Source organism: Condylura cristata, unplaced genomic scaffold, assembly GCF_000260355.1.
Source record: "Condylura cristata isolate star-nosed mole 26May11 unplaced genomic scaffold, ConCri1.0 scaffold00002, whole genome shotgun sequence".
Lineage (NCBI taxonomy): Eukaryota > Metazoa > Chordata > Mammalia > Eulipotyphla > Talpidae > Condylura > Condylura cristata.
The window spans coordinates 2671221-2679097 of record NW_004567103.1 but is presented as its reverse complement, the minus strand read 5'-3'; positions in this window follow the sequence as shown (position 1 = coordinate 2679097).

Genomic DNA, 7877 nt, shown 5'->3' with positions numbered 1-7877 from the left:
TCTGCCTGTTCTGCTCCCCACTCTGTCTCTGGGGAATCCTCTCACTGCCCCTGTGCCTCTGGCCTGTACTCCAGTTCTGTATGCACAAATAAATAAATCTTTTAAAAAAAAAAATCTTCGGACATAAAAATGGATCCGTGGCCATAGTCATCCCTGCAGCAGCCTTTCTTGCTATTTGTTCTGCTGCTGGCACAGCCTCTCCCACGCTGCTCTCAGTCGTGTTTCGTCTTCGGTGTCCAGGTTGGTACCCAGCACTCTCAAAGTTCCAATCTGAGCTGCCGCTGCTCTCTGCGCTACTTCAGCCAGCCTCATTGGCGTCTGGTGTTCCAATGTCTACACCCTGCTGTCCCCAACACTGAGCCCTCTGTTCCTGTGCTCTAAGAGACGCCCAATTGCTAGCAGGCAGAGTGAGTGTCACGCAAGGATCCCGAAAGCTACATGTGCCCAATGGATTCTGCCACCCGCCACATAAAGATGAACCATACTCAAGCACGTAAGACTTGCTAAAGAAAATAACTGCACGGCGACTCGTGTGCAACGGAGCGAGGAGAAAGTTAAAATAGCTGCTGCCGTGTGACTCAGCCAAAGTTACCCATCTCCTTGTGCGTCAATGCACAGCCAAACAGGGTTGGCCCAAAGAGGGACCATGAGACCCAGAAGCTGCCACGAGGTCCCCACCTTCTGGCAGGGACCCACAGGAAAGGGCCAGATGGCCAGGCAAGTCCGGAAGGGAAGGACCAAAAGCAAAACTCCAGGTGAAGACACCAGTCGCAGCCCCCCACTCTCTCACTCGCCCTGTCCCCCAAGTCCCCGGGCCGAGGCCCAAGGCTGAGAAGCCAGTGGCTTCTTCACGGGACTCTGCGCCTGTGGCTCCTCGGGTCTTCTCCGAGCTCCTGGTCAGTTCCCCTCCAGCTCACTCTGCACTCCCTCAGGCGATGCTCCCTTTCTCCGAGGTGCTAGAGCAGCGCCAGCTTCCTCAGCCCCCCCCCCCCCCCCCGCTTGCTGAAAGCTGCAGTTAGCGCTGTGTCCTTCCACTGCTCCCGCTCTGCTCTGTTCTGAGAATGCCTCCTGCTCCTAGCCTGCCCCCATGTGACACAAGCTATGCGACTGCTATCGTCTGACAGGTTCCGGGTAGCTCGGGAAAAGCTCAGAAAGATCAGACTTTCCATGCTAACTTGTGTTATGACCTCCCTTTTTTGTATAATCGTAATATCAAAATATTCTGAGCAACCTTCAGCCTACAATTGGATTGCCTCAGCCGCATAAGGCCGGCCTGCCCTGACAAGCAAGCACTGCACCAGGGTGAGAAATTCCTCTGAAGTCAAAAGTGACTTAACAACTGGCTGATCAATAAAAACAAAAGGGCTGTTTCTGCAAAGTCTCTCACTGCTGGATGGAGGAAAACCCAAATCTTATTCTGCTATCTCACCTAGCCTTCTATTCAGCTTCTACAGAATTACTCAAACTTCCTACTGTCTGGCTTTAGATATGGAAATTCATCCAGGTTGCCTGTTTTAGAGCTAGTCAAGTTTTTTACCTGCTACACTTCAAAGCAATCCACAAGTCTTTCTGGCTAGTCTTTCAGGATTCTACTACCTAGTCTTTAGATAAAGAAATTCACCCATGTCTCCTATTTAGAGCAAATTACACTTTCTACTGTCTGGACCTCAAGGAAACTTACTTAAAACCTTTTAGCGAGTTTCTTCAAAGAACTTTTCCAAACTTGATTAGCAAGAAATTTCCTCTTCCTGTGATCCCAGACCATTCTTAGAAAAAAGGTGATTGTGATCTTAACCCCTTTCGTATGCTAATGCCATCCCCCTGCCTGCTGGAAATGTATAAAATAAACCTCTGCTGAAGGCAGAGCAGGAAGATTTGCACCCAACTCCGACTCCCATGTCTTCCTCACTCCCACTCCTCTCCCCCTCTTGGAATCTCTGCACGCCGACGCCTTCCCATCTCAGGGTCCTGCCTGTGTTGCCTCCAGACACCTCAAAAGTTGGAGCTGGTCTCCGACACCCATGCAACTTCTTTTTCCCCACAAACTCCACCTCCCCCCCCCCAGTCTGCCCAAGTGCAGTTGCTGGTTGTGGATGAGTACCAGAGAGTCAAACATTTCCCTGGTAGCTCTACCTCCCATGAAGAGCATTTCAAATTGCCTCTGCAAGCTTTAAATGATTGTAAGGGTTGAGGAGGGTAGTGGTAACACAGGACCTCTCGCTGGAGGGTTTGAAAGACATGTTTCATCTCCCAGAGCTGGAGGCCCGAAGACTGATGTTGGAGCCGGCATCTTGGTGACCTCCAGGGCAGTGAGGAAGGCTCTGTCCATAGGCCCCTCCCTGCTTCTCGTGGTTTGTGGGCCTCTTCATCATTCTCCTTGGAAGCATTACCCGGTTCTCTGGCTTCATCTTTGCCAGAGAGTTCATGCTCTGTGCTAGTCTGTGTCCAAATATTCTCCTTTTATAAGGACAGGGGTCATATTAAATTCCGGTCTACGGACCTCTATGGTGGCGCAACAGGTTTGGATGCAGCACGGCAAGCTGGCCACAGCCACGTCAGTGCGAGTTCGATCCCCCACCCTGGAGCTGACCCACAGGGTGCAGCAGACCCCTCTGGTCTTGCCTGCTGCTCCCCTCAGCTGTGTATTTCAGTAGATCGTTTATTCTGCTCCCCACTCTGTCTCTGGGGAATCTTATCTCCCCTGCACCTCTGGCCTTCACCCCAATTCTGTATGCATAAATAAATCTTTAAAAAAAATTCCAGTCTACTGACTGAATTTTAGCTTGATTATCTCTTAAAGAACCTATCTCCAAATAAGATTATATTCTGGGGTACAATTTGACCCATAAGAGACAGATGTTCCAATCACCACATTTGTGTAACAAACTGCCCCAAAATGAAGTGGATTAAGTAAAGCAACTCATGGACTGGGGGTGAGCTGGAATTCAGAGGAGCCAGACCTCTTGGGCTTGGATGTCTGGGGATGCCTTGAACAGATTGGGGGACAGGGAAAGGAAACATCTAGGACATCTAGGGCACAGCAGACCTCTCCTGTCTCCCCACTGTTCCCCTAGGCCTGTTCTGCTCCCCACTCTGTCTGGTGAATCCTCTCATCCCCACACTTCTGGCCTGCACCCCAGCTCTTGTAAGTATAAATAAATAAGTAAATAAAATCTTAAAAAAAGAGAATAGCAGTCTCAGGGACTTGCCCCTGGCAGCTCTCACTTCAAAAGCACCAAACAAACAAGGTGGAACCCCCTACCAGCTTTACCCTCCAGCAGTGGAGGGCCCCTTATTTCACATCTGGCACATAGTGGAGGGGGAGTGGTAAGGTCTGACAGGAGTAAGCTATCGCCCTCTCTACAAAAGTACAGTGAGATCAGCCAGGGTTCACGCCTACCCAGACTCACTTGGGGCCGCACTCCTTGCTTCCCTTTCTACCCAGGGATCTATTATTCTCATTTTCTGTTTCTATCAAATATACAATAAAGTCAAAACTTGGCTATCCCCTCTGATTAGAGCGGGAACCGGTCTACTATATATAGATTCCGAGCCACTCTCTAATGCAACATGGAGAAGACAGAGTGAATCAGTGCAGACTGGGGAAATGCCTTGCCCGTGAGGGTTGACGTGAGGGCCAGGGCTAGATAACCACGCATGTGTTTGATGACCCAGCTGTTCACCGAGCGGCGGCTGTGTGCCTGGACAGCGCAGTGCTGAGGAGGCAGAGTGACCAGTGTAGTTATGTGTAAGGGTAAGAGCACGGGATTTTGCTAGCTGTCCATCCGCATTCGCATCACCCTGGTTCTAGCTGTCTGGAAGCTCATAGCTCAGGGCTAAATGTAGGACTAAGGCACTCAGAAGAAGTTTGGCAGTTTCTGATGAAGCTAAACATGAACTACCAAGCCCACTGCAAGGTATTTACCCAAATGAAATAAAAACACCTGCACTTAAATATTTATGGCAGCTTTATTAATAATCTCTCCAGACTGGAGACAATCCAGGTGTCTCTTAGCTGGGATCAGACGAGCACAGATAGTGCGGCCACGTAGCAGGTGCTGCTCAGTGAGCAGAAGAATGTGGTGAAGTGCACAACGATAGGTTAAATCTAAATCCATTATTCTAAGGGAAAGAAACCAGTTTCAAGACTCCCGCTCTATGCTTTTACCAGACTCTTGCACCAGGGAGGAATCAGGGGGACTGCAAGTCCATGTATAAACCCTCCAAAACTTTCCTAGTAATAAAGTAGCCAGAGTCTTGACTGACACATACTTTTCACTACATGCTTTATACACTGTATTCTTATGGTAACAGTGTTGCCGGCAGGAAAAGGGAAGGCTCCAGGTTCCCTGCCCCACCCAAAGGAGGGTGGGGCTGAGTCGGGAGGTGGAGAAGCTGGAGAGGAGACTGGAGAGAAGGAAGCAGGGTGAAGAGCCAGGGAGAACTGAGGGAGACACATGGAGCCGAGCGATGAGTGAAGAAGCGGCTCTTGTTTCTTGGTCTTGGACTGGCTGAAACAGATGTGGGTGGAAGACCAGTGGGGAAGTGACTGGCAGCGTTTATCTTGATTTTGATTTTGCTCTCTTCCTCCCAGACTTCTCTGGCCATTTCTGACCCTTTCCTATGGGTCCCCGCAGGGAGGTGTTTTAGACTGTGGTGGGCTTTCAGGCCTTGCTCTGGGGCAATCCTGCTTGGGTGCACTCTTACCCACGAGGGGATGGGTACCTTTGGGTGTTTGACTTAAAAACTATACTTTTTTTTTTTTCTGTATTGCACACTCATTATCTTAAAGTTCCTTTCCATTAAAGGTTTTGTATGTTATATCTTGATGGGGTGGATGGCAGAACCTATTTAGAACAGGTAGGTTTGGGGGTCCTGGGGTGCCCCTCTCCCTGCCCTGTAACATTAAAACACACTGAAAAAAAATGATATTAAGGCATTTACAAGTAGGTCACTGTAAAGTCTGTCATCTTCATGTTGAATAAGCTGAGGAGGAGAAGGAAAGAGGGTTGGAAATAATCTACATACAATGACCCACGTTACTCAAATCCATGTCCTTCCAGGGTCAACTGTATATTTATAGGACATTACAAGGCAAAACTCTAAGGCCAGAAAACAGATCAGTAGTTTCAGCGGCTAGGAGTGGGATCAGGCTAAGTACAAAGGGCCATTGGGGGATCTCCTTTAATTTTTTTTAAAAGATTTATTTATTCATACAGAACCAGGGTACAGGCTAGAGGTGCAGGGGTGGTGAGAGGCTTCACCAGAGGCAGAGCGGGGAGCAGAACAGGCAGATCGATGAAATGCACTGTGAGTCAGGAGAGGTCTGTGAGTCAGGAGAGGTCTGCCCGTCATGTAGATCACTCCCTGATGGAACTGGTGCTGAAGCGGCTGCAGCGAGCTTCATGGTGCTGTGCGTTAATAAACCCGTTGTGGCCCTGGGGAGGGCCTGTACCGGGGGACTTCTCTGGTCATGGGATTATTCTGTACCTTGACTTTGGTGGTAATTACACACACCTGTGTGCATTTGTCAAAAGTGGCTGAACTGCACACGAAAATTGCTAAATTTTACTGTATGTAAATTATATTTTAATTATATATAATTACAGGCACAGGTGGTACAGGATCAGAGAGCAGGCACGACAAACTGGTTAGGGACAGGCTCCGCAGTCAGCCTGGGATAGGCAGTTTCTGCTGAGGTGTGGAGAAGGTGAGCACCCTCGGGCATCTGGTTGACTTTCTGTGTGATCTATAGCAACATCACCTGGATTACAGTACTCCTTGGAGATAAGGCTGGTTTGCTTCCAGACCGTGGAAATAAAGTAACACAAAAAAGTGAGTCAAGGGAAGTTTTTTTGTTTCCTGGTGTACATAAAAGTTAGGTTACATTATACTGTAGTCTATTTTGTCTACAATGAACACACTTAAATCAAAAACGATCGCCAAAAAGTGCTAATCATCTTCTGTGTCTTCATTGAGTCATAGTCTTTGCTGGTGGAGAATCTTGTAAACAGCAGTATCTGCAAAGCGCAATAAAGCAAAGGGCGGTAAAAGGAGACATGCCTGTAAAGTGCCTAATGAGGTGGTGGGCACAAGCACTGGCCTTCCCATTTTTCTTCAAAGTAACACTTCCAGGAGCGCTCCCTGGTGGCACAGTGGGTTAAAGCACAGCACTTTGGAGCTATCCACAGACACCACATGAGTTCCAACCGTCACCAGGGAGCTGACCGACAGGGCACCGCAGACCTCTCCTGACCCACCCATGGCTCCCCTCAGCAGTGTGTTTCAGTCGATCTGCCTGTTCTGCTCCCCACTCTTTCTCTGGTGAAACCTCTCATCCCCCACCTCTGGCCTGTACCCCAGTTCTTGTATATATGAATAAATGTTAAATAATCCCCCAAACACCTAAGTCCTTTTGTGTAAGGAAGGGGATTAAAGCAGGCTTTACAGAGGCATTAACATGGTTTAAGCGTTTAAAGATGAGCAGGAGCTACCTGCACAGGTTGGTGAGACTTGGGGTTAAGTATTGGAATGGCATTGTAACAAGAGGGCATAAGGCCTGCAAAGGCTGAAACAGGAAGGCGTATTTGAAGGCTCAATCATGGGCATATGTGAAGCTGAGGGGAAAGCATGAGGAGGGGGACGGTATGAGGAGAGGCAGAGAGTTCGGTAGGGTGCAGTGCAAAGAGCCTGTTTGAGACTCTCAATTTCTAACACATTTCCAATGAGCCTGAGGCTGCCGGCCCATGGATGCTGAGCAGCAAGGGAAGAAAGTGTTTCAGAAAGTTAGAAGGGGCCTTCCTGGTGGCACAGGGGTCAGTCTCAGTGTTACCAAGCTATTGCCACTGGCCACTGACCACCGCCAAGGAGTTCGATCCGGCCAGGGAGTGACCCACAGGTGCAGCAGACCTGTCTTCCCTCTATGGCCCTCAGCAGTGGGTTTCAGTCAATCTGCCTGTTCTGCTGCCCACTCTGTCCGTGGTGAATCCTCTCACTGACCCCCACCTCTGGCCTGCACCCCAGTTCTTATATGCATAAGTGAATAAATCTTAAAAAAAAAAGTCGGAAGTGGCTCATCTTATAGACCGGGCAGTACCAAGTCAAGGTGAGGGCTGAGAAACTCTGCTCGTGACCTGTAGACGGAGGTGTCTTTGGGGTGAGCCATGGCTGGTGGGTCAGAACAGATGGTTGAAAGTTGCTTGCCGGGTGTGGGGAGAGTTTACACCCCAGTCTTTTGAGCACTTGAGTTTTGAAAGGAAGAGAGGTAGGGCGGTAGTTGGAAAAAGCTGATGGGCCTAAGTCTGTAAAAACAAGGGTTTGGAGGCATAAGGAAAGAATGGGGTGACCTGAGAGGGGCAGAGGTGCCAGATTTCGCAAACAAAAATACAGGACAGCCAGTTAAATCTGAATTTCAGAAAACGAGCAATTTTTAGTGCCTCGGCTCCCCACGTTGCCATGCGTCCTGTACTTCGCCGGCGACCCCTCCAGTCCCACTTTTGGGCAAAAGGCTTGCAGCCCCCCGCGCGGCAGGAGGGAGTGTGGCGAAAGGCCTTCCCGGCCGTCCAGAGCGAATCCCAGCCCGCGGGAGCCGTTAACAGGCGGCGAGGAGCGCTCGCCCGCGCTCCCGAGGCGGGCAAAGGCCAGGCGAACGCCGGCCGAAGCGCGGGGCAGAAGCTCTCGTCGGGAAAGTCGGCCCGTCGGGGCTGCGGAGCGTTTTGAACTACGAACCGGCACCGGATTGGCCGCGCCGGCCGGTGAGTCACGGAGCGCTGACCCACGCCCAGCTCTGGACACTGACTCCACGCAAGTCAAGGGCAGCGAGGCAGCCCGGCCCGAGCGCCGCGCCTGCGCCCTGCGCGGCCCCGCCCACCGGGAGG